Source organism: Arachis hypogaea, chromosome 14 (genome assembly GCF_003086295.3).
Source record: "Arachis hypogaea cultivar Tifrunner chromosome 14, arahy.Tifrunner.gnm2.J5K5, whole genome shotgun sequence".
NCBI classification, from domain to species: domain Eukaryota; kingdom Viridiplantae; phylum Streptophyta; class Magnoliopsida; order Fabales; family Fabaceae; genus Arachis; species Arachis hypogaea.
The window spans coordinates 24372660-24390006 of record NC_092049.1 but is presented as its reverse complement, the minus strand read 5'-3'; the positions used below and the strand labels follow the sequence as shown (position 1 = coordinate 24390006).

Here is a 17347-nt window from a genome sequence, read left to right as displayed (position 1 = left end):
TACAGAGCACCTCACCAAAGACAAGCCCAGGGACCTCAAAACAACCAACAACAAGTCCCTCAAATCACTTACCCACCTTCCTCTTCCAATGACGAGTTGCTTCACTCTATTGAGCAAAGACAAAAGACCATGGAGAACACAGTTACTTCTACCTTAAATGGTCTGAACTCTACTTTACAAGCTCTCGTCTCACAGATTGGATCAATGAATACCCCCAACAATCCACCTTCAAGCTTCAGTGCACTCCCTTCTCAACCCTTACCCAACCCCAAAGGAGGAATCAATGCCATCACTTTGAGGTCCGGAACTACACTGCAAGAGAGGAGTCACGAGGAGCCAAGCTCAAAAGCAGACATCCCAGTTGAAGATATTGTTGAGGTAGAGGACGTTGAAGAAGAGGATGCAGTACAAGAAGTGGTTGAAGAAGAAGCGGCTCCACCAAGGAATGAAGCACCAAGAGGCGCTGAAGCCACAGGGGACGCCATTCCTCTTCCATTTTCACACCTTGCTAGGAAGCCTAGAAAGCAGATGGAGCTAGATCCCAAGATGGTAGAGATCTTCAAAAAGGTTGAGGTAACCATTCCACTTTTTGATGCAATTCACTAGGTACCTAAATATGCTAAATTCCTGAAAAATTTATGCATGCATAAAGACAAAATACATGATTTAGAAACCATTCCTCTAGGTAGCTCTATTTCTGCCTTAATGGGTGCCATACCGGAAAAATGCGGGGATCCGGGTCCATGCATGGTTACTTGTACTATTGATGGTATTCAAATTTTTGACTGCATGTGTGATTTAGGTGCATGTGTGAGTATTATGCCATCATCTGTATATGATGCTTTGAGGCTCCCTCCCTTAAAAAGGTCAGCAGCACATTTCATCTGTCCTGCTTGGAAGGCTATTTCTGAAGACTTCAAAGTTCAAGTTGGATGCCTTCTCAGGAACTTACTCTTTTGAGATAGATGGTAGAACAGTGAGCTTCAATCTGGATGAAGCTATGAGGCACCCACCGGAAGATCACTCCATCTTCCAATGCGATATTACTGATGAGACCGTGGCTGCAGTCCATCAGGAAGAAATAGAAGAGATGCACATGGAGCAAGGTGCAAGTGTGGAAAAGCCCTCTGAGCGTCCTGAAGATGTCATACCACCACATATAGTTCCGGAAGATAAAGTGCCTAGCCAGGAGTAGAAAATAGAACTAAAGCCCCTTCCACCGCACCTCAAGTATGCTTACCTTGAGGATAATCAGAAGCTCCCAGTCATTATTACGAGGGAACTCACTTCTCAACAGGAGGAGCAGCTGCTTAATGTGCTGAGAAGCCACAAGAAAGAAATTGGGTGGAGCTTGGCGGATATAGTAGGCATCAGCCCTCAAGTCTGTGAGCACCGCATATTTCTAGAAGAGGGAACAAGGCCTGTCCGTCAACCTCAAAGGAGGCTGAACCCCACCATTCTAGAGGTTGTCAAGAAGGAAGTGACCAGACTGCTTGAAGCTGACATCATCTATCCAATATCAAATAGTGAATGGGTTAGCCCAGTACAGGTGGTACCAAAGAAGTCTGGTGTCACAACAGTGAAGAATGAGCATGGGGAACTCATTGCAACTAGAGTGCCGAACTCCTGGAGGTTATGCATTGATTATAGGCTCCTCAACCAGGCTACTCGCAAGGATCACTACCCCCTTCCTTTCATCGATCAGATGCTTGATCACCTGTCAGGTAAATCACACTACTGTTTCCTAGATGGTTACACTGGCTATTTTCAGATTGATATAGCTCCTGAGGATCAGGAGAAAACCACTTTTACAATGTATGCATATAAGAGAATGCCTTTCGGCTTATGTAATGCACCGACTACGTTCCAAAGATGCATGATGAGTATTTTCTCTGATCTCCTTGAGAACTGTATGAAAGTTTTTATGGATGACTTTAGTGTGTATGGTGATTCGTTTGACCTTTGCTTGGATAGTTTAGCTAAAGTATTAGACAGGTGTGTTAGTTCAAACCTCGTATTGAATTTTGAAAAATGTCATTTTATGGTAAAACAAGGTATTGTTCTAGGACATGTTGTTTCTAATACTGGCATTTCAGTTGATCCAGCAAAGGTAGATGTCATTTCTGGTTTACCTTACCCCTCCTCTGTGAGAAAAGTCCATTCGTTTCTTGGTCATGCAGGTTTCTACCGGTGATTCATCAAGTACTTCAGTAAGGTAGCACTGCCGTTATCTCGACTGCTACAAAAGGATGTTGAGTTCGAGCTGAGCGCAGACTACATGGAAGCGTTCGATAAGCTGAAGACCGCCTTGACCCAAGCCCCTATTGTGAGAGGACCAGACTGGAGTCAACCATTTGAGATTATGTGTGACGCCTCTAATTATGCAGTAGGAGCGGCGCTAGCTCAGCGTGATGGTAAGGATTCCTTTATAACTGCCTATGCTTCTAAGACCTTAGATATTGCTCAGTCTAATTATACTACCACTGAAAAAGAGCTTCTGGATATTATTTTTGCTCTGGATAAAATCCAAGCCTAATGGTGCACGAATTGTAAATCACACTTTTCACAACTTGTACCACTAACCAGCAAGTGTACTGGGTCGTCCAAGTAATACCTTACATGAGTAAGGGTCGATCCCACGGAGATTGTTGGTTTGAAGCAAGCTATGGTTATTCCATAATTCTTAGTCAGGAAATTAGTAATAAAAATGATTAGGTTTATGAAGAGTAAATATCATAAATTAAATAATACTTGTTATGCAGAAATAGAGAACAGATTGAGGTTTTGGAGATGCTCTGTTTTTTGAATCTTTGCTTTCCTACTGTCTTCTTCTTCACGCACGCAAGGCTCCTTCCATGGAAAGCTATATGTTTGTGGATCACCGTTGTCAATGGCTACCATCCGTCCTCTCAGTGAAAATGGTCCAAATGTGCTGTCACCGCACGGCTAATCATCTGTCGGTTCTCACTCATATTGGAATAGGATCCATTGATCCTTTTGCGTCTGTCACTACGCCCAGCACTCGTGAGTTTGAAGCTCGTCACAGTCATCCCATCCCAGATCCTACTCGAAATACCACAGACAAGGTTTAGACTTTCCGGATCTCAGGAATGGCTGCCAATAATTCTAGCCTATACCACGAAGACTCTGATATCATGGATTCGAATGCTCTGTTGTCAGGAGATGCAATCAAACACGTGAACCAGGAATCATAGAGATACACACTCAATCTAAGGTAGAACGGAAGTGGTTGTCAGGAACGCGTTCATAAGTTGTGAATGGTGATGAGTGTCACGGATCATCACATTCATCATGATTAAGTACAAGCGATTATCTTAGAACAGAAACAAGCGTGATTGAATAGAAAACAGAAGTAATTGCATTAATCCATCGAGACACAGCAGAGCTCCTCACCCCCAACCATGGAGTTTAGAGACTCATGCCGTAGAGATACAATGTAAAACATGAAAATGCCATGAGGTACATAGTAAGTCTCTAAAAGTTGTTTTTATACTAAACTAGTAGCTAGGGTTACAGAAAATAAGTAACTAAGTGCAGATAGTACAGAAATCCACTTCCGGGGCCCACTTGGTGTGTGCTTGGGCTGAGCATTGAGCCTTACACGTGTAGAGGCTTCTCTTGGAGTTAAGCACCAGGTTACAGCCTGTTTGTGGTGTTTAAATCTGGTTTGTAACCTGTTTCTGGCGTTTAACTTCAGAATAGGGCAGGAAGTTGGCGTTTGAATGCCAGTTTACGTCATCAAAACTCGGGCAAAGTATGAACTATTATATATTACTGGAAAGCCCTGGATGTCTACTTTCCAACGCAATTGAGAATGTGCCAATCGGGTTTTTGTATCTCCAGAAAATCCAATTCGAGTGCAGAGAGGTCAGAATCCAAGAGCATCTACAGTCCTTTTTCAGCCTCTGAATTAGATTTTTGCTCAGGTCCCTCAATTCCAGCCAGAAAATACTTGAAATCACAGAAAAACACACAAACTCATAGTAAAGTCCAGAAATGTGAAATTTGCATAAAAATTGATAAAAAGATAGTAAAAACTAACTAAATCATACTAAAAACTACCTAAAAACAATGCCAAAAAGTGTATAAATTATCCGCTCATCACCTACTTACTTGGTACTAAGGTGGTAGTATACTCAGACGACGCAGATCTAAAATATTTATTAGCTAAGAAAGAGTCCAAACCAAGGCTAATACGTTGGATATTGTTGCTGCAAGAATTTGATTTAGAAATTAAAGATAGGAGTGGTACCCAAAATTTAGTGGCAGACCACCTGAGTCGCCTCGAGCACATTAAGAATGACTCCACTCCTATCAATGATGCTTTTCCATTTGATAGTCTGCACGCAATATCTGAAGTAGTTCCTTGGTACGCACCCATAGCTAATTAGTTGCTTAGTCGTACCTTCCCTCCTAATTTTACTAAACATCAGAAGGACAAGCTTAAGATCGAGTCCAAATATTACATATGGGATGACTCATATTTGTGGAGATGTGGTGCTTACCAATATCTAGAATGTGTGTGCCACAATCAGAATTCTAGTCTATTTTAGAGGCCTGCCACTCTTCTGAGAGTGGTGGACATTTTGGTCCTCAAAGAACAGCTAGAAAAATTTTAGATTGTGGATTCTGGTGGCCCACACTGTTTAAGGATGCCACTGCTTTTTGTGAATCTTGCCCCCCTGCCAGAAGTTTGGGAATATATCCAGGAAGGATGAGATGCCCCAACAACTAATGTTGTTCTATGAAATTTTTGATGTTTGGGGTATTGACTTCATGGGTCCATTTCCAAACTCTAATGGATTCTTATATGTACTGTTAGCTGTTGATTATGTTTCTAAATGGATGGAAGCAATTTTTACCCGTACTGATAATGCTAACACTGTTGTCTTCTTTGTTCGAAATAATATTATTTGTCGCTTTGGATCACCACGAGCAATCGTGAGTGATCAAGGCACTCACTTCTGTAACAGGAGATTAATAGGTCTACTGAAGAGACATGGCATTGTTCACAAAGTGGCAACAACTTACCACCCCCAGACCAATGGACAAGCCGAGGTGTCTAACAGAGAGATAAAGCGTATCCTGGAGAAGGTCGTCAAGCCTCATCGAAAAGACTGGAGTTCCAGGCTTGGAGATGCACTTTGGGCTTATCGGACAGCGTACAAGACACCCATTGGAATGAGTCCATTCCACCTAGTCTATGGAAAGGCTTGCCACCTCCCAGTAGAGGTAGAGAACAAAGCTTTCTGGGCGGTATGTGAATGCAACCTGGGATTGACTGGGGCCGGCGCTGAGAGGAAGCTGCAACTACAAGAACTGGAGTGCCTTCGCCTAGAGGCCTATGAGAACTCTAGGCTATACAAAGAGAAAGTAAGGGCTGTTAATGACAAGAACATCAAGCGGCGAGAGTTCTGACCTGGGGATTTGGTCCTCCTCTACAACTCCAGGCTGTGACTCATGCTGGGTAAACTGCGCTCCAGATGGGAAGGCCCCTACATAGTGGAAAAGGCTGAACCATATGGCGTTTTCCACTTGAGTCACCCTTCGAGCCCCAATATCCTCAAGGTAAATGGCCACCGCTTGAAGCTTTACCATGGCGAGAAGATGAAAGATAACAAGGAGCTGGAGATCTTCCTCTTGGAGGATCTGCCAACAGAAGGAGACTGAGCCTCTGAATCGTCCACCTTAAGGACGTTAAAGCAAAGTGCTAGGTGGGAGACAACCCACCATGGTATGACCGTTCCTCTTCCTTCTTAGTTTTACTTTATCTCATCCTTATCTGTCTTAGTTCATACATCATGCATCATACCCTGCATTTCACATTAAAAAAAGGGGGGGGGGGCTCACGACGTGCAAGCGTCTATGACGCGTACGCGCCGTGCATGGCTGCGACCCCATTGAACTTAACCAGAGAGTTCGGAGGGAGGCGCGCTGGATGCGTGCCATACGCACCACCCAGCCCACGCATACGCATACTGACCGCATCCGCGCCCTTTGCTGATCTCCCGACCCGTGCGTAAGCGTCTAGGACGCATCCGCATGCGTCTAGAAATCAGCGTCACCCCCTGCACGCCTAGAAAGTTGTGGTGGATTGGGGCTGGCATTGTGCGAGAAGCACCACAAGGTGCACGCGTACGCGTCCCTGACGCATGCGCGCCACTATTAATCATGGCAAATGCATGCGTACGCGTACCTACCGCGGACGCGTCGCAGAGTAGCCCCAGTACATTCTAATCAGAGAGTTCAGCTGGAGTGGGGCTGGCTTCGTGCGATTCGCACCAACACTGGTCACGCGTCCGCGCACCTGGCGCATATGCGCCCCTTACCTACACGTCCATACGCGCGTCCGTGCAGGCACCGGGTCCGCGTCGGCTTCACCGTGCGACTCAGGTCGCGCGTTATCCAGTTTAGCCCCCCCAAATCTTTTCTTTTCTTTCTTCTTTCTTTCTTATCTTTTCTCTCTCAATCCCACTTCTTTCTCCTTCTTCCTTTTACTCCTTTCTTCATTCTTCTCCCCTCTCTCTTCACTTCGTCTTTCTCAACTCCACTTCCTTTTCTCCCGTTCTTCATCACTTCCTTATCTTCATCTTCTTCATTTTAAGGTTTTCTTTCTCCTTCCCTTTTCTATTTAATATTTTTGTAATTTTTTTTATGTTGGTGTTAGAGATTTATTTGGGTGATTAGTTCTTTCTATACTTGCTTGTGGATATATTGGGAGTGAGTTGGCAATTGACAATTTAATTTTGGGTTGCTTACACGCTTGGTTTCCTTACTTTACTTCACATGTTTTCCTTGCATACCACGTAGTTGTGAAAGAGCCCATGTGGCAATGCGAATACTCAATTATTTTGTTCTCATACTTTAATGCCTATTTTTCACAAAACCCTTGCCATCCTTTATTTATTAAATTTGATGGTTTACATAAACGTGATTGTTAGCTTGTTACATGTGTTAATCATTTTTGCTATTGATTCTTGATCTATGCTTCTCATGCCTTTGCTTGCATGCTTTTACACCTCTTGCATCTAATTGCTATAATATGCCTACCTTGCTTTCAACTGTTGTCCTATTTGCATGTAGTTGCGACCATGTATTTAAGACACTATTTCTTACCTTGGCATTGATTATCACTTCGAATTTCTTCCTTTCGATTTTAGCTCTTCATATTTCACACCCTTTCTCTTTCTTTCTTCCTTAGGATGGGTACCAAGAAAGGAAAGGAGAAGCCCACTGACAAGACATCGGCAAGGCAAGGCACTAGACGAACCTTGGCCAAGACACAACCCTCTACGAGCATCAAGCTGCCCACTAAGCGGATAAAGAAAATCATCAAAATTTACGAAGCGGAGAAAGCTTTTCATGCTAGGGACTCTGCACGGTTTGCTAACCGTTATTGTGAGCAGATGTTCTCCATCTTGTTTGAGAGGAACTACAACAATGAGCACCTACTCATTCTCCCAACACACTTTGTGGATTTCGTGGAGCACCGTATCGTGAGGCGGCAATGGGGATTCTTGAGGAGGCAGTCGCGGGAGGCCAATCTATCATGGGTAGCTGAATTCTACTCCAACTTTTACCTGCCGACCCTGTAGTCTATTTATTTTTGCCAAAAGCAAGTTCCCGTCTCCGAGGGGGCGATTCAGCGAGTTTTGGATCTTCCACCCGGACCAGAGGGATTGGACGCTGGTGCACGGAATTGTGATCACACTTTTCACAACTCTGGTACAATTAACCAGTAAGTGCACTGGGTCGTCCAAGTAATAAAACCTTATGCGAGTAAGGGTCGATCCCACAGAGATTGCCGGCTTGAAGCAAGCTATGGTCATCCTGTAAATCTTAGTCAGGCGGATTCAAATGGTTATGAGGTTTTGATAATTAAAAGATAAATAAAACATAAAATAAAATAAGATATTTATGTAATTTATTGGTGGGAATTTCAGATAAGCGTTTAGAGATGCTTTGTTGCTTCTGAACCTCTGCTTTCCTATTGTCTTCATCCAATCATGCGTGCTCCCTTCCATGGCAAGCTTTATGTTGGTGGATCACCGTTGTCAATGGCTACCATCCGTTCTATCAGTGAAAATGGTTCAGGCACGGTTTCTGTACGGCTAATCAACTGTCGGATTTCTCGTCTCGGATGAAAAATACCAGGCACAGCTACCGCACGGCTAATCATCTGTCGGTTCTCACTTGTGTCGGAATAGGATCTCTCTATCCTTTTGCACATTGTCACTGCGCCCAACATTCGTGAGTTTGAAACTCGTCACAGTCATCCTGTCCCAGATCCTACTCAGAATACCACAGACAAGGTTTAGACTTTCCGGATCTCAGGAATGCTGCCAATTGGTTCTAACCTCTACCACGAAGGTTCTAATCTCACGGATTCGAATGCTCTGTTGTCAGGAGAGACAAGTCAAATCCGTGGATCGGAGACCCAAGAGACTATACTCCGGCTGTCGTCCAATGACTACGTTGAACATCATGTAGACCGCTTGTGGTTGTCAGGCACGCGGATCTTGGCTAAGCGAGTAACGAAGATAGTGGGTGATTGTCATAGGTCACCCCTTCATTCTGAATTAACTGAATTAAGAACGAGAGTATATCTTGGAGAAGAAGTAAGCATGAATTGAAAGAGAAACAATAGTACTTGCATTAATTCATGAAGAACAGTAGAGCTCCGCACCTTAATCTATGAGGCGTAGAAACTCCACCGTTGGAAAATACATATGAGAAAAAGGTCTAGGCATGGCCGAATGGCCAGCCTCCCAATGTGAAAAATGGCATAAACCTAAAAGTCCAAAGATCCCTAAAACAATAGGAAAGACTAGTATTTATACTAAACTAGTTACTAAGGATTACAGAAATTGAGTAACTAAGTGCAGAGAGTGCAGAAATCTACTTCTGGGGCCCACTTGGTGTGTGCTTGGGCTGAGCATTGAGCTTTACACGTGCATAGGCCTTTTCTAGAGTTAAACGCCAGCTTGGATGCCAGTTTGGGCGTTTAACTCCAGTTCTGGATCCAGTTCCGGTGTTTTACGCCAGAAAAGGGTCTCTAGCTGGCGTTGAACGCCAGTTTGGGCCATTAAATCTCGGGCAAAGTATAGACTATTATATATTTCCAGAAAGACCAAGATGTCTACTTTCCAATGAAATTGAGAGCGTGCCAATTGGGCTTCTGTAGCTCCAGAAAATCCACTTCGAATGCAGGAGGGTCAGAATCCAACAGCATATGCAGTCCTTTCTCAGCCTCTGAATCAGACTTTTGCTCAGGTCCCTCAATTTCAGCCAGAAAATACCTGAAATTATAGAAAAACACACAAACTCATAGTAAAATCCAGAAATGTGATTTTTGCATAAAAACTAATAAAAATATAATAAAAAGTAGCTAAAACATACTAAAAACTATGTAAAAACAATGCCAAAAGGCGTATAAATTATTCGCTCATCACAACACCAAACTTAAATTGTTGCATGTCCCCAAGCAAATTAAAACAAAATAGGATAAAAAGAAGAGAAAATACAATAAATTTCAAAATATCAATGAAGCTTAGTTCCAATTAGATGAGCGGGACTAGTAGCTTTTTGCTTCTGAACAGTTTTGGCATCTCACTTTATCCTTTGATATTCAGAATGATTGGCATCCATAGGAACTCAGAATTCAGATAGTGTTATTGATTCTCCTATTTTAGTATGTTGATTCTTGAATACAGCTACTTTATGAGTCTTGGCCGTGACCCTAAGCATTTTGTTTTTCAGTATTACCACCGGATACATAAATGCCACGGATACATAACTGGGTGAACCTTTTCAGATTGTGACTCGGCTTTGCTAGAGTCCACCGTTAGAGGTGCTCAGAGTTCTTAAGCACACTCTTTTTGCTTTGGATCACGACTTTAGCCACTCAATCTCAAGCTTTTCACTTGGACCTTCATGACACAAGCACATGGTTAGGGACAGCTTGATTCAACCGCTTAGGTCAGGATTTTATTCCTTTGGGCCCTCCAATCCATTAATGCTCGAAGCCTTGGATCTTTTTTACCCTTGCCTTTTGGTTTAAAGAGCTATTGGCTTTTTCTGCTTGCTTTTTTCTTTTTCTTTCTTTTTTCTTTATTTTTCACCTTTTTTTTTCTTCGCAAGCTTTGTGTTTTTCACTGCTTTTTCTTGCTTCATGAATCAATTTTATGATTTTTTTAGATTATCAATAACATTTCTCTTTTTTCATTATTCTTTCAAGAGCCAACAATTTTAACATTCATAAACTTCACTATAAAAAATATGCACTGTTCAAGCATTCATTCAGAAAACAAAAAGTATTGCCACCACATCAAAATAATTAAACTATTTTCAAGATAGAATTCAAAATTCATGTACTTCTTTTTCTTTTTCAGAAAACATTTTTCATTTAAGAAAGGTGAAAGATTCATGGAACATTCATAGCTTTAAGACATAGACACTAAACAATAATGATCATGTAATAAAGACAAAAATATAGACAAAACATAAAGCATAAAAACGGAAAATAGAAAAGAAAATAAACAAGGAGATTAAAGAATGGGTCCACCTTAGTGATGGTGGCTTCTTCTTCCTCTTGAACAACCAATGGAGTTCTTGAGCTCCTCTATGTCTCTTCCTTGCCTTTGTTGCTCCATGTTGGAACTCAATTCTCCTAAAGAGGTGTTGAGTTGCTCACAATAGTTGTGTGGAAGGAAATGCATCCCTTGAGGTATCTCAGAGATTTCTTGATGAGGGACTTCCTCATGCTCTTGTTGAGGTCCATGAGTGGGCTCTCTTGTTTGCTCCATCCTCTTTCTAGTGATGGACTTTTGAGATGAATCTCTCCATTTCCCATGACTCGGAGTTGGAAGCAACTGCCTTCCCTTTCCTCTTTCTAAAGGTGTTTCCAGCCTTAGGTGCCATTAGTGGTTATGGAAAGCAAAAAGCTGAGCTTTTCCACACCAAACTTAAAAGCTTTGCTCGTCCTCGAGCAAAATAAGATAGAAGGGAGTAGAAGAAGAATGATGAAATTAATTTTGAAAACTTATTACTGTATACAAGAAAAATTAAAAAGAGTTGAAAAGAATTTGAAAAGATATGTAAGTTTTGAAAACGTTTTGGAAGGAATTGAAAAAGAATTAAAAAGAATTGGAAAGATTATTAATTTTTGAAAATAGAAATTGCAAGATGAACGTCTAAAATATGTTTGATGCAAAAAATTATGAATTAAAACATGAAAAATTGAAAAAAAATCGAATTAGAAACAAAATTACCTCCCTTGTGTCATCCTGGTGTTAAACGCCCAGAATGCTATCCATTCTGGCGTTTAACGCCCACTTGACTGCCTCTTTGGGTGTTTAACGCCTAGCCAGATACCCTGGCCGACGTTAAACGCCAGGAATCCTTTTTACTGGGAACGCCCAGGATGCTGCCATTTCTGGCGTTAAACGCCTAGAATGCTGCCCATTCTGGCGTTTAACACCCAGAATGTTGCCTGCATGGGCGTTAAAAGCCCATTCTGCTATCCTTACTGGCGTTTAAATGCCAGTAAGCCTGTCCTCCAGGGTGTGTTGTTTTTGATTCTGTTTTTGATTCCGCTTTAATTCTGCAGCTGTTTTTGTGACTCCACATGATCATCAACCTAAAGAAAACATAAAATAACAATGGAAAATAAAATGAAAAAGTAATTAACATAGATAAATAAGATTGGATTGCCTCCCAATAAGCGCTTCTTTAATGTCAATATCTTGACAGTGAGCTCTTAGAGAGCTTCACAGAGACTCAGAGCTTAATGGTGGCCTCCCAACACCAAACTTAGAGTTTGAATGTGGGGACTCTGCTTGACTCTGTATTGAGAGAAGCTTTTCATGCTTCCTCTCCATGGTTACAGAAGAAGATCCTTGAGCGTTAAACACAAGGTAGTCCTCATTCAATTGAAGGACTAACTCTCCTCTGTCCACATCAATCACAGCCCTTGCTGTGGCTAGGAAGGGCCTTCCAAGGATGATGGATTCATCCTCATCCTTCCTAGTGTCTAGGATTATGAAGTCAGCAGGGATGTAAAGGCCTTCAACGTTCACTAAGACATCCTCTACAAGTCCATAAGCCTATTTCATTGATTTGTCTGTGATGAGCGGATAATTTATACGCTTTTTGGCATTGTTTTTAGTATGCTTCTAGTAGGATCTAGTTACTTTTAGGGATGTTTTCATTAGTTTTTATGTTAAATTCACATTTATGGACTTTACTATGAGTTTGTATGTTTTTCTGTGATTTCAGGTATTTTCTGGCTGAAATCGAGGGACTTGAGCAAAAATCAGATTCAGAGGTTGAAGAAGGACTGCTGATGCTGTTGGATTCTGACCTCCCAGCACTCAAAGTAGATTTTCTGGAGCTACAGAACTCAAAATGGCGCGCTTCCAATTGCGTTGGAAAGTAGACATCCAGGGCTTTCCAGCAATATATAATAGTCCATACTTTGGTCGAGTTTAGATGACGTAAAAGGGCGTTGAACGACAGTTCTATGTTGCTGTCTGGAGTTAAACGCCAGAAACACGTTACAAACCAGAGTTGAACGCCAGAAATACGTTACAACCTGGCTTTCAACACCAGAAAGAGCCTCTGCACGTGTAACATTCAAGCTCAGCCCAAGCACACACCAAGTGGGCCCCAGAAGTGGATTTATGCATCAATTACTTACTTCTGTAAACCCTAGTAACTAGTTTAGTATAAATAGGACTTTCTACTATTGTGTTAGACATCCTGGATTGTATTTTTGATCCTGTGATCACGTTTTGGGGGCTGGCCATTCGGCCATGCCTGGACCTTTCACTTATGTATTTTCAACGGTAGAGTTTCTACACTCCATAGATTAAGGTGTGGAGCTCTGCTGTTCCTCATGGATTAATGCAAAGTACTACTGTTTTTCTATTCAATTCAACTTATTCCGCTTCTAAGATATTCATTCGCACTTCAACATGAATGTGATGAACGTGACAATCATCATCATTCCCCCACGAACGCGTGCCTGACAACCACTTCCGTTCCACCTTAGAATGAATGAGTATCTCTTGGATCTCTTAATCAGAATCTTCGTGGTATAAGCTAGATTGATGGCGGCATTCATGAGAGTCCGAAAAGTCTAAACCTTGTCTGTGGTATTCCGAGTAGGACTCTGGGATTGAATGACTGTGACGAACTTCAAACTCGCGAGTGCTGGGCATAGTGACAGACGCAAAAGGAGGGTGAATCCTATTCCAGTATGATCGAGAACCTCAGATGATTAGCCGTGCTGTGACAGAGCATTTGGACCATTTTCACAAGAGGATGGGATGCAGCCATTGACAAGGGTGATGCCTCCAGACGATTAGCCATGCAGTGACAGCGCATCGGACCATTTTCCAGAGAGGATCAAAAGTAGCAATTGACAACGGTGATGTCCTTACATAAAGCCAGCCATAGAAAGGAGTAGGATTAATTGGATGAAGACAGCAGGAAAGCAGAAGTTCAGAGGGACGAACGCATCTCTATACGCTTATCTGAAATTCTCACCAATGAGTTACATAAGTGTTTCTATCCTTATTTTCTATTTATTATTAATTTCGAAAACTCCATAACTATTTGATATCCGCCTGACTGAGATTTACAAGGTGACCATAGCTTGCTTCATACCAACAATCTCCGTGGGATCGACCCTTACTCACGTAAGGTTTATTACTTGGACGACCCAGTGCACTTGCTGGTTAGTTGTATCAAAGTTGTGAATGAAAAACGAATTATTAAGACGTGCGCACAGAGTTTTTTGGCGCCGTTGCCTGAGATCACAATTTCGTGCACCAAGTTTTTGGCGCCGTTGCCGGGGATTGTTTGAGTTTGGACAATTGACGGTTCATCTTGTTGCTCAGTTTAGTTAATTTTCTTTTTGTTTTATTTTCAAAAATTTTTCAAAAATCTTTCAAAAATTTCTCATCTGTTTTCGAAAAAAAAAATTTAAAATAAATGTTTTCAAAAATATATTTTTCTTCAGAATTTTTAAGAATGAATTCTAGTGTTTCATGAAGCATGTTGAAGCCTGGCTGGCTGTAAAGCCATGTCTAAATTCTTTTGGACTGAGGCTTCCAAACCATCAGCATAGAGGCAAGTTAATTTGATAAGTAATGGGCAGTATATTCTGATGTTACATGCTGAAGCTTGACTGGCCATTGGCCATGTCTAGTGTTTTGGACTAGAGCTTTCATTGAAAGCTTGGCTGGCTAGTGAGCCATGTCTAATTCCTGGACTGAAGCTTTAGACTAAGAATGCTAGATTCCTGGAATTCATATTAAAAATTTTGGAATCCTTATTTTTCTTTTTCAAATAATTTTCAAAAAATACCAAAAAAATTAGAAAATCATAAAAATCAAAAATATTTTGTGTTTCTTGTCTGAGTCTTGAGTCAATTTTTGAGTTTGGTGTCAATTGCATACTCATCTTGCATTTTTCGAAAATTACATTCATGCATTGCATTCATCATGATCTTCAAGTTGTTCTTGGTAAGTCTTCTTGTTTGATCTTCATATTTTCTTGTTTTGTATCTTTTCTTGTTTTTCATGTGCATTTTCGCATTCATAGTGTCTGAACATGAAAGATTTTTAAGTTTGGTGTCTTGCATGTTTTCTTTGCATTAAAAAATTTTTCAAAAATATGTTCTTGATGTTCATCATGATCTTCATAGTGTTCTTGGTGTTCATCTTGACATTCATAGCATTCTTGCATGCATTCATTGTTTTGATCTAAAATCTCCATGCATTGAGCATTTTCATTGTTTTTCTCTCTCATCATTAAAAATTCAAAAATAAAAAAAAATATCTCTCCCTTTTTCTCTCTTAAAATTTCGAAAATTAGATTTGACTTTTTCAAAAATTTTTAAAATCTAGTTGTTTTTATGAGTCAAATCAAATTTTCAAATTAAAAATCTTATCTTTTTCAAAATCTTTTTCCAAAATCAAATCTTTTTCATTTTCTTATTTATTTTCGAAAATTATAAAAATATTTTTCAAAAATATTTTTCTTATCTTTACCACATAATTTTCAAAAATAACATCATCAATTAATGTTTTGATTCAAAAATTTCAAGTTTGTTACTTGCTTGCTAAGAAAGATTCAAACTTTAAGTTTTAGAATCATATCTTGTGATTTTTTGTGAATCAAGTCATTAATTATGATTTTAAAAATCAAATCTTTTTCAAAACTAATTTCAATCATATCTTTTCAAAAATATCTTCTTATCTTATCTTTTTCAAAATATCTTTTCTAACTTCTTATCTTCTTATCTTTTCAAAATTGATTTTCAAATTTGTTTCAACTAACTAACTATTTGTTTGTTTCTTATCTTTTTCAAAACTACCTAACTAACTCTCTCTCTCTCTCTCTAATTTTCGAAAATATCTTCCATCTTTTTCAAAATTTTCTTTTTTATTAACTAATTATTTTAATTTTTTATTTTAATTTTCGAAAATCACTAACCTTTTTCAAAAACTATTTTCGAAAATCACTAACTCTTTTTCAAAAAAAAAAAAATTTTATTTTCGAAAATCCTCTTTCTCTCTTCATCCCACATCTCTACTCTCCTCACCCTTGTGTTTCTTTCTTTACATTACATTCTTTTCTTCTTCTACTCACACAGGGGAACCTCTATACCTGTGGTAAAAAGGATCCCTATTATTATTTTTCTGTTCCCTTCTCTTTCATATGAGCAGGAGCAAGGACAAGAATATTCTTGTTGAAGCAGATCCAGAACCTAAAAGGACTCTGAAGAGGAAACTAAGAGAAGCTAAATTACAATAATCCAGCAAGCACTTGTCAGAAATTTTCGAACAAGAAGAGGAGATGGCAGCCGAAAATAATAATAATGCAAGGAGGATGCTTGGTGACTTTACTGCACCTAATTCCAATTTACATGGAAGAAGCATCTCCATCCCTACCATTGGAGCAAACAATTTTGAGCTGAAACCTCAATTAGTTTCTCTGATGCAGCAGAACAGCAAGTTTCATGGACTTCCATCTGAAGATCCTTTTCAGTTCTTAACTGAATTCTTGCAGATATGTGATACTGTTAAGACTAATGGAGTAGATCCTGAAGTCTACAGGCTCATGCTTTTCCCTTTTGCTGTAAGAGACAGAGCTAGAGTATGGTTGGACTCTCAACCTAAGGATAGCCTGAACTCTTGGGATAAGCTGGTCAAGGCTTTCTTAGCCAAGTTCTTTCCTCCTCAAAAGCTGAGTAAGCTTAGAGTGGATGTTCAAACCTTCAGACAGAAAGAAGGTGAATCCCTCTATGAAGCTTGGGAGAGATACAAAGTACTGACCAAAAAGTGTCCTTCTGACATGCTTTCAGAATGGACCATCCTGGATATATTCTATGATGGACTGTCTGAATTAGCTAAGATGTCATTGGATACTTCTGCAGGTGGATCCATTCACCTAAAGAAAACGCCTGCAGAAGCTCAAGAACTCATTGACATGGTTGCTAATAACCAGTTCATGTACACTTCTGAGAGGAATCCTGTATGTAATGGGACGCCCCAAAGGAAAGGAGTTCTTGAAATTGATACTCTGAATGCCATATTGGCCCAAAATAAAATATTGACTCAGCAAGTCAATATGATTTCTCAGAGTCTGAATGGAATGCAAGCTGCATCCAACAGTACTCAAGAGGCATCTTCTGAAGAAGAAGCTTATGATCCTGAGAACCCTACAATAGCAGAGGTGAATTACATGGGTGAACCATATGGAAACACCTATAACCCCTCATGGAGAAATCATCCAAATCTCTCATGGAAGGATCAACCAAAGCCTCAACAAGGCTTTAATAATGGTGGAAGAAACAGGTTTAGCAATAGCAAGCCTTTTCCATCGTCCATTCAGCAACAGACAGAGAATTCTGAGCAGAATCCATCTAGCTTAGCAAATTTAGTCTCTGATCTATCTAAGGCCACTGTGAGTTTCATGAATGAAACAAGGTCCTCCATTAGAAATTTGGAAGCACAAGTGGGCCAACTAGGTAAAAGGATCACTGATACCCCTCCTAGTACTCTCTCAAGCAATACAGAAGAAAATCCAAAAGGAGAGTACAAGGCCATTGACATAGTCAACATGGCCAAACCTAGAGAAGAAGGGGATGACGTGAATCCCAAGGAGGAAGACCTCCTGGGACGTCCAGTGATCAATAAGGAGTTTCCCTCTGAGGAACCAAAGGACTCTGAGGCTCATTTAGAGACCATAGAGATTCCATTAAACCTCTTTATGCCATTCATGAGCTCTGATGAGTATTCCTCTTCTGAAGAGAATG

At 40.5% G+C, this 17347-nt stretch overlaps 1 non-coding gene across 1 annotated transcript; it reads right to left on the bottom strand.

The window, feature by feature from the left end:
• Positions 1 to 16281: 16281 nt before the first annotated feature.
• Positions 16282 to 16389, bottom strand: LOC112746754 (small nucleolar RNA R71). The gene has a single exon (XR_003174620.1). It is a non-coding gene; the product is annotated as a small nucleolar RNA R71 (small nucleolar RNA).
• Positions 16390 to 17347: the final 958 nt, after the last annotated feature.